The sequence below is a fragment of the Sebastes fasciatus genome, chromosome 1, assembly GCF_043250625.1.
Source record: "Sebastes fasciatus isolate fSebFas1 chromosome 1, fSebFas1.pri, whole genome shotgun sequence".
Classification (NCBI taxonomy): domain Eukaryota; kingdom Metazoa; phylum Chordata; class Actinopteri; order Perciformes; family Sebastidae; genus Sebastes; species Sebastes fasciatus.
In genome coordinates this window covers 32,504,646-32,517,585 of record NC_133795.1, presented here as the reverse complement: position 1 = coordinate 32,517,585, position 12,940 = coordinate 32,504,646, and the positions used below count along the sequence as shown (strand labels likewise).

The window sequence follows — 12,940 nt, the reverse complement described above, 5'->3', positions numbered from 1 at the left end:
CACAAGACACGGGAAAGCTCTGTTGGTCTGGAGGAGCTGCAGCATTTATTTCTGCACAAACGTCCCGTGTGCATTCACTAGATATTCTCAGAGCTAAACTAACTCTTCTGCAGTGTGGAGTGAGCGCGCGTTCACATCTAGAGGTGGAGCGAGACAGCGAGGACGCGCGTGCATTCTGAGTGAAGGAGAGCAGGCAGCGGAGACGAGGCTCCAGCCACACGCGAGCGCGCATATGGGAACGCGCATGTGTGACGACCCGCTACATTTATACGCTTAAAAAGTTACAAATAGTCCCTTTAAAGGGAGAGTTGTCAAGTATTCTCTTATCAACATGGGAGTTGGCAAATATGCTTGCTTTATGCAAATTTATGTATATATTTGTTATTGGGAATCAATTAATTAACAGTTAACACAAAACCATGACCCTCACAGGTACTGCATTTAGCATAAAAAATATGCTCAAATCATAACATGGCAAACTGCAGCCCAACAGACAACAACAGCTGTCAGTGTGTCAGTGTGCTGACTTGACTATGACTTGACCCAAAACTGCATGTGATTATCATAAAGTGGGCATGTCTGTAAAGGGGAGACTCATGGGTACCCATAGAACCCATTTTCATTCACATAACTTGAGGTCAGAGGTCAAGGGACCCCTTTGAAAATGGCCATGACAGTTTTTCCTCTCCAAAATATAATGCAAGTTTGGAGCGTTATTTAGCCTCCTTAGCGACAAGCTAGTATAACATTGTTGGCACCGATGGATTCATTAGGTTTCCTAGTTTCATATGATACCAGTATCTTCACTCTAGATTTAAAAAGGACCCGCTACAACCTAAAAATCGCAAGTTGCGTTAAAGAAATTAGTGGCGTTAAAACAAATTTGGGTTATCGCATTATTATCGCGTTAACTTTAACAGCCCTAATACTTACACACATTTTTCCTCTTTGTTCTTTGGTAGACCTTTCATAACGGGAGATATTGTTTTCCACCACTAGAAAAGCACGTGATTCATTTTCCCTGCTCTAAATATAAGTATAATCAGCATTACTTCAATTCGACATGATTGATTAATCTAATACTCCTATACTAGTCAAGACTGAATGAGTACTAATGGTCTTAGAGATATTGTGTAATTCAAATTAAGGAAAATTATTACTTTATTTCCATTATGTTGCCCTTGAAACAAAATACTCCCACTCAGCAGGCCCATTTGGAGAACTTTCCCTAGTGTCTATGTCCTTCGTCTGAAAGAGCCAGGCAGCAGGTAGAGGAGCCAGCTTGAGTTCAGTGAGGCGAGACAGGAAGCCATGTGTCTCCTATTAGATCTCGTATAGATCTCGTATAGATTTTTAGAGTGACTTAACATTAATGGACAGGGTAATGACCTCCACTTAGACGTTCCTACATGCAAAGCTACGTTTGACCACAGCTGCTCCTCGATGTACAGTATGTCTCTCCTGCTCATTTTGAAAAGCTTTGGTGTGCAGGTGGACACAGTATGTCTTGGATCCTTTGAATAAAAAAGTGCCTTAGTCGAGATTTAGCCACTAGGGGGCAGAAAAATATCAAAACAAGCAGACACATGCACAGTCAGCACCACATCACAGGCTCACTGACAACTCGCAGCAAACTCGGAGGAACATTAATATTTTATTTGTATATTTTATGACTACCTGAAAAAATGTGAGACCACTATTTGCTCTCTTGAATTCAGAGAAAAATGTTTTTAGCCGCGAGATGCTCAACTATGTTCACCAGACACTTTTTCTGTCTGCCGTTTAGTGTTGGTCAGGTGGTGCTCAGTGGGTTTAAAAGAGATTTCTATGCTGGAAACCTCTGGGGATGATTAGAGCAGCTTAGACTCAGCCACACAGCAAATTTGTGGGCAGGAAAACCAAAACAGTTTGCTAAGAAAGCTTTGTGGAGCTCCAATGTTGGGTGTTAATTTTCTGTTCTTTTAGCACTATTACTTCTATAATGCAGTCATTTGATTCATTGTTAGTCTGAAAAAATATTGATCAGTAAAGGTTAGGGCTGTAACTAATTATTGTTTTCATTAAGGTTTAATTTGCTGATTGTTTAGTCTAAAAATCAGAACCCAGGGGGGATATCTTCCAAAATATATTCAGTTTCAGTGAGATGAAATTAAGAGAAGCAGCAAAGCCTCACATTCGAGAAGCTGCAACTAGAGAATGACGGACAGTTTTGCTGGAAAAATGACTGAAATGATTAATTGATAATCAAAATAGTTGCAGATATATTTTTTTTCATGCAAGTTGAAGCAAACATAGACAGAAATAATGATTATAAAAAAAGAAATCTGTATTGGTCTCTTCAGTTTTTCCTCAACAGAAGAAAGAAGAAACTAAACACAACAAATACATGTTGAGGTTTGAACATGTTTGTTTAGCGAACTGAAGAACATATATTTGTATATTACATCCACTGAGTCCATGATGAGTAGTTCTCTGTTAATAACAACTGATCTCCACTAGATGGTGCTGATGCTCCACTTTAACAGTTGAGACACTTTCCAAATGCCTCCCACTGCACTCAGTGCTATAATTGCTTCACTGAGCACAGCGAGTGCATCACTCTTTGCACTCCTACACTGCTGAACATCCTGGCCAACTAGTTTTAATATTTATCAGTTTCTATTTATCTCAGCCTGGTATTAAAAGTAGACCAAAAGATGACTAAAACCTGATATACGCACTGTGACTGACCTAGTACTTTTTAAATCTAAGCTCAAGACTTTTTTATTTAAATTGGCTTTAATACCTAGTAGCGCTGTGACATTTTTCCTGTGCTTTTTATGTACCTTATATGATTTTATGATATGTAATGTTTTTATTCCTGTTATTTCTTGATGTTAATGTAAAGCACTTTGGGTACATTTTGGTTATTGTAAAGGACTATACAAATAAATGTTGATTGATTGATTGATGTAAAATAGCAACCCTGTCGCCAGGTGGCAGCATGGAGGAACGTTTCTTAGTTCTTATAAGTTAATTGCCTCTGCCTCAAAGTAGGGCTGGGCAATATATCAATATTATATTGATATATCGTAATATGAGACTAGATATCGTCTTAGATTTTGGATATCGTAATATGACATGAGTGTTGTCTTTTCCTGGTTTTAAAGGCTGCGTTACAGTAAAGTGATGCAATTTTCTGAACTTACCAGACTGTAGCTGTTCTTTAATTTCCCTTCACTCACTTAGTCAGTAAATACACATGAAAACACGTCTTTCTGTCCCTTACTCTAACACACACTTTAACAATCTATTTCACTTATTTCTCGCTGACACACACACACGCACACACACACACACACACACACACACACACACACACACACACACACAAACATTTTGGTGGGGACATGAATCCCCACCGAGACACTCTAAACTGTAAACTATTTTCCCTCAGTCTCAGCAGCACTGCAGCATGTGTGTGTCAGCCCGGGCAACTGTGACGTTTTTCTTGAGGCGATCCCCTACTCCAGAGCTAAATATAGCACCACACTCGTATCCACAGCTGCAGCTGGATACAGCTGAACGGGCTGCAGCTTAACCTGTTAAATCACTATTTTACCTCAAGCCCACTGCCTCACAGTCTTGCTACATCGATGAGAGCTGCAGACGTGCCTGTGCTTTATCTTTGTCACAGGAGTGGAAGATGATGTTTCGCTATTTGGATAGATATAGATTTGGTTTCCAGTGGCGACCTCTCCAGTTCCCTTTTTGAGCCATCTCTGTCTGGCCTGGTCTGACAGCCTGTCAAAGTCTTCTAGTCAGAAATGTTGTGTGGGCACAAGAGGTAGGAATGCCAGGGATTGGACAATTCTGTTTTATTTTAGTTGCTGTTGTATTTCAATGTGTCTCTTATGGCAGCTGAACAAGATGTCCTCATGATCACAGTTTAAGGGTTAGAACACTGTTTTTAGATTCTTGAATTGGCCATGTGTGTAGTTTTACCTTGAATTTGCCACCAGAGGATTGTAACTTGAAATAGTGTCATTGGTCATTGTCATCATTGGTTATTTACAATGTTGCAGCTGTCTGAATCGTAAGCATTTGTATTTGGTTGTATTTATGTCGAGAAGCGCAGCCGTGGACTTCACAGAGCTCGTAAGAAGTAGTTACTGTTGCTTTTATTTGACATGTTTCATGTAAATTCTTGAGAAATAGAAGGTGTTTTCTAGTGCTGCTCCTTCCAGTGATTTCTATAGTTATAACTGATATCCAACAACACATGCCAACACCGGCCCTGTGTTTGCTATTCCCAAATTAAAATAGTAAGAGCACCTTTATACCTGTACTCTCCTTCATCACACTGCTGAACTTTAGCGAGGAGTACTGTATCGGGATGGGGTTTCTATAGAGTGCTACAGGAATGAGTCCTACAACCCGCAAATGAGTTAGCATTTTTAGCATTTCTGGTTCCCTCGTCTGGAAGTTAATGTGTTTTTTTTTTATGTGTTTTTAGTTAGATGCCTGAAATAAAAGTCTGTGGTTAACACAAGCTTAAGAGATTTTAACGTTTTGTTCTACGACATAAAATACATCAATAATACCCCACTCGTGAATTTTGAAGCCTTTATGTGCCTTAAAAAAGGCGAATGCTAACAAAGTGGCTAAATGAGACTACTAAACGTCATCACGCCGACTCGTCCGCCTTTACAGCCTTGTTTTGTATACTCACGCTCATGCAACCGTGGTGTAGTTCCTTTATAGCGTTAGCTTTTTACTTCCGACGATTGCATTCACGCTTCAAAAATCATAGAAGTGGTGTTCATTTGTGAAGATTATCTTACGGAACAAAATGTGTAAGTATCATAAACGTGTGTTTGCCACAGAGCTTAATTTCTGCAATAATCCAAAACCCAATGGAAAAATCCCATTGGCTATTTGTTGAGGGAACCCTGGGTGATGCTAACTTACTGGTTGGCCTACAAAAATACGTCATCCCTGGAGCACGTTGTGCTCGACACAGCACTTTGGACTGTCTTAGATGTTGTCTAAGACAGTCCAAACTGATTAGTAAGCATGAACAACTCTCTCCCAAATCCAAAAACTAGAGCGCTCAAACTAAAATGTCTGATGTCATAGGGTATAAAGTGTGTAACTGCTCTATAGAATAATAAATTAATTGGGGAAAGATGTTATAGGCGACAATGAGAGCACCCAGGGGATGATCTGAGTATTTGAGAACATTTTCTGTTTCACAACTGACAACACTACAGTAGAATAAAGCTCATTTGGGTATAAAAAAAGAAAACAAACATGCTGTGGGTCCACAAAATCAGTCTCTCATTCATTATCTATGGAGCAGCTCCAGACTTTATACCCTATGACATCACATCTTTGAGACTTATTCCTCCGGTTTCTGGCTTTGAAAGAGAGTAGCTCATGTTCACACATATTGATTGAACTTTCCGCCATGGAAATAACATATTTGATCTTAATATAGGTGGTGTTCCCCTTTAACATTGCTCTTCCTCACATGTACTTTCATGCCTGTCTGCATTAACCGTGTGTTTTCTCTTTATGTCTGAAAGAGTGTGTGTCTCTGTGTGTGTTAGTGTGTGTGTCACTGGAGGCTGCAGGGGGATTGCTCTGTACTTTATGAATACCCAGTAGTGACAGGAGGTAGGAGGCCCTCTCCACTGTCCTCACCCTTTTAGACACTCGGGCTTTAGAGTTGTGCTGTTGTCGCTTTGGATCCCACGGAAGTTTTTACTTAACAAACATTCAGCACATATTTCCTAAACTGTCGAGTACCATCTCTGAATAAAATGTGAAGTTTTGTTTGTTCTCCTCGAGGCCATGTCTATTGCCTTCCTCCACTCTTGACCTTCTCATTGAACATCAGAATGTGCTGCGTCAGTGTTGACTTTATCAGGAACCAGACCATGATTTATTCATGTTTCCATAATAAATTACAATAGGCCCTTAAGCAACGGAAAATGCGATGGATCTAAGTCTCAACATGCAGTAGAGTAAATGAGGTTAGGGAATACTTAGCCAAAGTGTTTCTCATTCACAAGTCTAAGGCTATCCCGGTGAAGAAGGAGAGTTCACCGAAGCTTTTAGTACATTTCTGTGGTTTTGTGGTCACTCTTGCAAATTTAATGCATGGGGAAATTTTCTATTTCACGCCTGACCGACCCTTCAGAAATGCAGCAGTACCAGGTCCTGAATTTGTTGGATGCAGGTGGTGTTGTGCTGTAGAGCATAAAACACAGATGCTGTTTAAAATTTTAGTTTTTTGTCAACTCACCCTCTCTTTAATGGAACCTATTTCTTATTTCCGTTCATTGCTTTGCTTGATAGGAAACTCTCTCCATGCTTTTCCCCACATTGCTCATAGCACTAAGCATCAGCTGATGGCATATTCATCTTTTTTTGCTCTGTTTAGTCTCGTATGGTCCTTATTTTTATCAGTATATCCAATCTAGCTGAATCCACCTCTCCAAAACTACAGTTTTGACCTAATTTCTTATTGTACAAACAAACTTACTTTTCTTCTGTCGTTTTCTGTCTCCCATTTCCCTTCTTGTTTTCTGCTGGTAATGTGTAGCATTTGTGCATATTATGATCTATTCTGCCTGATATTTCCTTTCAGATTGTTCCTTTGTCTTTATTAAGGTTTATTAAGTCATACAGTAGTGTCGGTGTAGACCGAGACCTCAGGCAGGACCACTGGGCTAAAGGTGTGAGCTGGTGTGACTTCTCAGCATGTCTAGGTCAGGGATTTACCAACCGCAGTCTGACGGCATTATTGAGCTGCCTTGTTTTCTATATTTGTACAGCTAGAGGCCGTTCAGGGTGACCGAATCAGTAGCGGAGAAATAAATAGGAACCATCTGTTTCATATGCATAACTGGTGTGACAGGACAATCATAAGCTTATGATCAAATGGCATTTTCTAGAAAGCTATGGGTCATACACTGTAATAGATCTGCGTAGGCCTTCAGACATGCCGATCGTCAAGGACATCACAATACCGGTAGATTTTCATAAAATGGTTCTTTCTAATCGGCTCTTCACTAGCAGCCTGTTCTATATAGTATAATATATTTCAGTAAATTGGGCAGCAATGTAAGTTGAATGCAAATGTGATTCACTTTATTACTTACGGCATTATCAAACAGGACAGGTGCGACCAGACAAACCGGTAATTTTGTGAGTATTGAGAGAATCTCAAATGTGAGTGAATAAAACACATTCATATTAGAATAGCTGATTCATCCTTCTACTTTTGGCTAACTGGAGATTTTCAGTGTCGTCCATCTTTGTGAAAGTGAAAATGGGAGAGTCGGAAAACTGTCTGAATTCTTACCCTAAAATGACTCACCAACAATAGACACACTAGATGTTTCTGTTATATCAATTATTCTATGAAACCATCTCTATTGATTTAGTTAATCATTTTTATTAGCTAATACAATTAGCAGTTCTTGACAGTTGGTACAGGCAAGTGGTGTCGTGTTTAAATGTGATTAAACTAAGCTCTACTGTATTTGGGAATGAACCTGTCAAAAAATACGGATTAGACCTTTCACTGTGAAAACAGCACCCAAATGTTAGAGGCAGATGTACAGTAATATTAGGGGTATTTGGGCCAGCAGCGCGTAGCTGTATCTGTTTGAAGAGGTGTTCAGGGGCAATGATCACAAGTTTGTTTCTTTGAAATTGTTCCAGGTCATATAAGGAGCTACAGTACAGTATGTTTTAATGATTTGACCTGATATGTTGTAAAGGTAGTCAGTCCCTCGTTAACCGATTATTAACCGTTAACCGACAAAATTTGTGCCTCGTACCAGCTGCAGGAGCACAACAGATATTCGTTGACGGGAGTCCCCAGTTCACCGTCCGGGAGCGTTAACTTAGCAGCCACGATGCTGCGTGTAGTGTCGCGAGCCACTTTCCCAGTAAAAGTCTCCACCGCACATTAAGTTTAGTTTAGCAGGTTGTCAGCTGTGTGTCTGCCAGGTGTCACAATACTTTGTCTGCCTGGCATAACTTTAGCGAGTGGCCAACAAACAGTGTGTGTATTTGTGCTACGTTAGCAGCTCTAACATTGCCAGAGGCCTCGTGCTCACCGCCGCACATGTAGTCTGCGTAACTTTAGCAAGTTTCCAACAGACCGTGTGTGTGTTGGCGGTGAGTGTGAGGTTGTTGGTGGCATTATAGCTGTGAACGTAGGTGTAGCAGTGTGTGTACAGTTTATTTGTCGGTGAATAAATGCTACAAAACTACAACTCCGCTCAGCTCAAGCGAGCCAGAGACAACTTCCTGTATCCTGCAACTCCGGCTCCGCCTCTTAAGGTGGGCTGTTAAGGTGGACCAGCTTTTCTCCTTAAAGTGACGAGCTGCTCCTCTGAGCCGCTCAGCTTTTGAGGTAATTATTAACATTTCTTTTAACCGTTTTAACCGATAGCGTTAATCGGTTAAAATGCCTAATGTCGTTTAACGGTTAAACGGTTAGTTATGGACATCCCTAATGTTGCCAAAAGTGCCAAAACGATTATTTTGGAATTTGATTGACGTGCTACGTCCGACTTTGTAGAGGTGTAATTGAGATGATTTGGAAGAAAAGTTCCTGAAAAGGTGGTGTTTCCTCTCCTCCACCGACACAATTAGTGCCTCCAACACCTCGTAGCTAAAATTGAACGTCCATCTTTTTATTTTTTGTCCATGATTGCAAGCTAGCTAGCCAGTCAAGTGAGAGCCATTGATATTATGTCTTTTCCATCTCAAGTAGCCTGCCGGTACAGTCTAATCAAAGATACAGGCCTGACAGGACGAGTGCAGATTGAAGAATCAAATTTACAGTCATAGTTAGGATGTCTTAAGTTAAGATAAGATAGGAGGTCTGAGCACAGCCATGTGTTTAATAATTGCTTCTGTAAGAGGAGGATGTGATTTTCCCCTCTTTGAAACTCAAGTTAAGATAGGACAAGTAGTTAGGGTATTTTTCTGTAATGAGGCCCCAGGTCCTTTCACCAGTAGTTGAACTCAAGTCTCTTAAAACAGTCTGGACAGAAGATGCCAAGAGCTCCGAGAGCCAGCTGCCACATCTTCCCACTGAAATGTGTGCAATAGAAAGCACTTCTGCCTAGCAACGCTCCTCTGTATGAACCTTAGGTATGACAAATGCACGCAGGCAGGCGGGAGGATCTTCTGTCAAACAGGACAGATTATTCTGCTTCCTCCACTCACGCTCTCCTCTTCTCACATTAGTAGGCTCTCTCCCTCGGACTGTGTAACTCAGCCCTGTTTGGTGTAAGCACACTTTGTTACACAAGCCGTGCTGCCTGAAATCCCTACATGGCTGTGAGCTCACTGCTGTTTATTTATGGTCAACATATTTACTTAAACTCACACTGTGTGCAGTATGTACTCCAATGCATTGTATCAGAAACACATTTTCTTTCTTAGATATTTATCTGACTATAGTAACCCATTAAATGTACAATAAACATTACAAATATGTTGTTTATAGTCACCATTTTTCCCCGTATTTCAACTAACATAACCTCTGAGAATGGTTAAAGCCAAAAGGCATCGTAAAGACTATATTACATAATAAGAGGGGTTCCCTGTCTGCTATTTCTGATTGCCTCAGCTCTCCCGCTCTGTTAGATGTATCAGCGGGGACAGCTGAAACGACAACTCCTCCTGAGCCCTGCTGTCTGCGGGGAATCTGTCATGTTCGCTGGAGAATTAAGAATCGCAGCACTCGCTGCTCACAGATGTGACCTGCGTCTCTCTTCACTCTTCTGTTTTCTGAGGAATTCCCAGAAAAGCTGACATAGTATTTAGCCTTCGCTAAACCTAATTTTCAGCATTCTTTGTGACAGCTATTTAAAACCTTCAATACTGCCTCTTTTTTTTTTTTTTTTTTTTTTTTTTTTTTTAACACTGTTTAGATCCTTCAGATCAGGCATTACAGTTTTTATTTGATTTATATAACAAAAGAAAAGATTAATGCTAAGATAATAATATATTTTTCTGCTTCAGATAATTACATCGTCTTTACAGCGATGGAAGAGTCAGCCATTAGAAATGTTTAGCCTCAGCCTCAGGATGCATTAAGCTTCTAGAAAAGCATTACGACATCCGTCGATCAACTCTGTCAATCTGTCTGAACTCACATCACTTTCCATTAACTCTCTTAAGCCCTTTCACCCACTCACTTATACACACACACACTCCTCTGCCTCGCCATCTCAGGGATGCTATCCTTTTCACTCGGTCACTCAAATCCTCACTAATGTTGTTCAATTAAAGTGGAACTTGAACTTCCATTGGGCAGCTGGCCAGCAGTTACACATGATGCAACTGTGGTCATCCTCTACAACCGGGTATACACCGCACTAACAACCACCGCCCGCCACAAACAACATTGTCCAGGCCTGATACGCTTTCTTAAAGGAACAGTGTGTAACATTTGGTGGGATCTATTAGCAGAAATGGAATATAATATTCATAACTATGTTTTCATTAGTGTAGAATCACCTGAAACTAAGAGTCATTGTGTTTTCGTTCGCTTAGAATGAGTCCTTCATATCTACATAGGGAGCGTGTCCTCTTCACCAAGTCCGCCGTGTTTCTACAGTAGGACAGAACAGACAAACCACACACTGGCTCTAGCGAGAGGCTTTTGCGTTTTCACGTTACCTGAAGGCCACCGTAGATCTCCGACACGCTTGTGAAACTGCGGTAACGTGAGCCACCGAGTGCAAAACAGTGGTAACGGAAGCTTCTGAATTTCGTTGCTCCTAAAGTAGGTGAGGCGATCAACCTACGAGATGTACACAGAAGACGGCTGAGCTAGAGTGAGATGAAGCAGTTGAGTACATTATTCTGGTTACCCAGCTTGAAGGACTCTTTGCTTTAAGATGTAATACTCCTGTTTAATGGCAGAGGATCTCTGCAGTAGTCCTTACAGAGGGCAGGAAGCCAGTGCTTGCTAAACTAACTTAGACAGATCAGGCCTAGCACCCTGCAGCAACTCTGGATGCCAGTTCATGTGCCAGTCCCAGCTCGATGGAGGTACCCAGACTGCCCCTGAGAGCAAATTAGTGAAGGACCGAATGAGACACTTGCAAATATGAAATTTGGGAGTCCTTTCCCCCTTTCAGTAGCTAAGGGCGTTCTTTGTATTTTGTCTAGGCTCACAGTGTAGAATTGATTTAGAGAGCCAGTGACTATTTTTAGAGATAATGCTGCCGTTGTGATGAAGGATCACTGCTCATGACGGATGCCCCACTGTACCTCTGTGGTCAGAGTAGTTTCTAACGCTCTGTCGATGAAAGTACAGTAGTTGTCTTCCACCTCTCCGCCACTGAAGCTGCTTAGCTGCAGTATGTGGGCTGCAAGCCGGGAGAGGTCAGCTGTACGAGCAAAGTCTCGCACACCGTCGGCCACGACAGACTACTGGGGCTTCATTATGGTATGGCATCATTGATCTCCAATGCTTCTTCCCGATCAGGGCTGTAGGGATGAACAGAACAAAACCAATCATTTTAAGTGTGTGTGTGTTTCTGCAGCTTTCTTTTCTCGTAATGGTTATAAGGATGTAGGATGATCAATAAGTGAGGTGCATTTCCGCAGCTTGTCATCACAGCTGTTTGCTTGTGTTTACAGTTGTTGGCCTACATGGTGAATCTGAATCTGAATATCAGCGTCTTTTGTTTTCCTTCTCCGTCTGCACGCTCTTGAAAAAGAGAGCTGTTGTTTCCACTACGCTGTAGTCGTGATCGCAGAAACACACATGTTCGGCTGTATGTCTCCAGCTTCTCTCTCCTCCTCCTCCTCCTCCTCCCCCGCACGTTGAATGAAGTGCAGGGCCGGGCCCTATCAGTGCTCCGCATTCACTCACACTGATTGAGTGTCGGGAGAGGGGTTTTAACAGCTCAGTAGATTTTTGGGATAACCACAAATCAGGCACTTAATCAAAGCAAGGAGACGAAGGCCGCGACTCAAGGGAGGACGTTGTGATAATATGTGGAGTGGGAGGAGATGAATTTCTTTTCTTTACACTGAGATTTGTTCAGCAGTGCTATCTAACAACCAGCCACTGAGTCCAGCGTTAAACAATGGGAACTGATGGGATTTGGTTTTCAGGTATTGTTCAATTGTTTCCCTCCGCATTGATACAAAAATTACTTTTTATCGTAGAAGAACAGTTGTGCATTGGGTTGAGTCACCCCACTGTGCGCACCCTGAACACAATGTCACTAATTAGCAATTTAACAGCAGCACTCTAAGGCATTATGTAAAGATCAGAGTCTCTTATTTTTAGTTCAGCATCCTTTATGACTGATTTATCTTGTGACTAACAATGAACGGAGATTCATTCCGAATTTGCTCCAGCAGACTCTGATGAATGAACACAAAGCAGCTCATAGTTCAGGCCAGTATTCGCTCAATAATAGCGTTGAGAAAAGAAACCCCGGTAAAAGTGCGCATGAAAGGACCAAATGAGATAATAAATGTGTAAGCGTTTGCTCAGATTGACTTTGACTGGTGGGTCACCAGCAGGCCACGAGGCGATGTGTCCTCTGCAGTGCAATTTGATGTGTCACGCAAGGGAAAAAACTTCCGTACTGAAACACAGAGGTGGTGTATGGAGCACGAGTGTCACGCAGATAAAAGACCACATGTGTGGGCACATGTGGAGCAAGGTCGCAGGTTTCTAACAAAAGACGTAGAAAGTGTTTCACTAATCATCCTTCCACTCGACAGCAGTTGGTGTCTGTCAGGCGTGCTCACAGCGACGCCTGCTAACACTGCGAGAACCATAGACGTCGTCATGCAGCGATAAGGTGTCAGTCATCTTTAATAATCGCCTCTTCTGTTTATCTGGTCTTTTGGTCCCTTTTTCTTGTTTTCCAGATATAGTCAAAGCGAATGAAACGCA

At 41.6% G+C, this 12,940-nt stretch overlaps 1 protein-coding gene across 7 annotated transcripts in view; it reads left to right on the top strand.

The window, feature by feature from the left end:
• kcnab2a (potassium voltage-gated channel subfamily A regulatory beta subunit 2a) overlaps positions 1–12,940 on the top strand; it is a 109,339-nt gene that overhangs the window by 56,232 nt on the left and 40,167 nt on the right. The gene's annotated exons all lie outside the window — the stretch shown is intronic.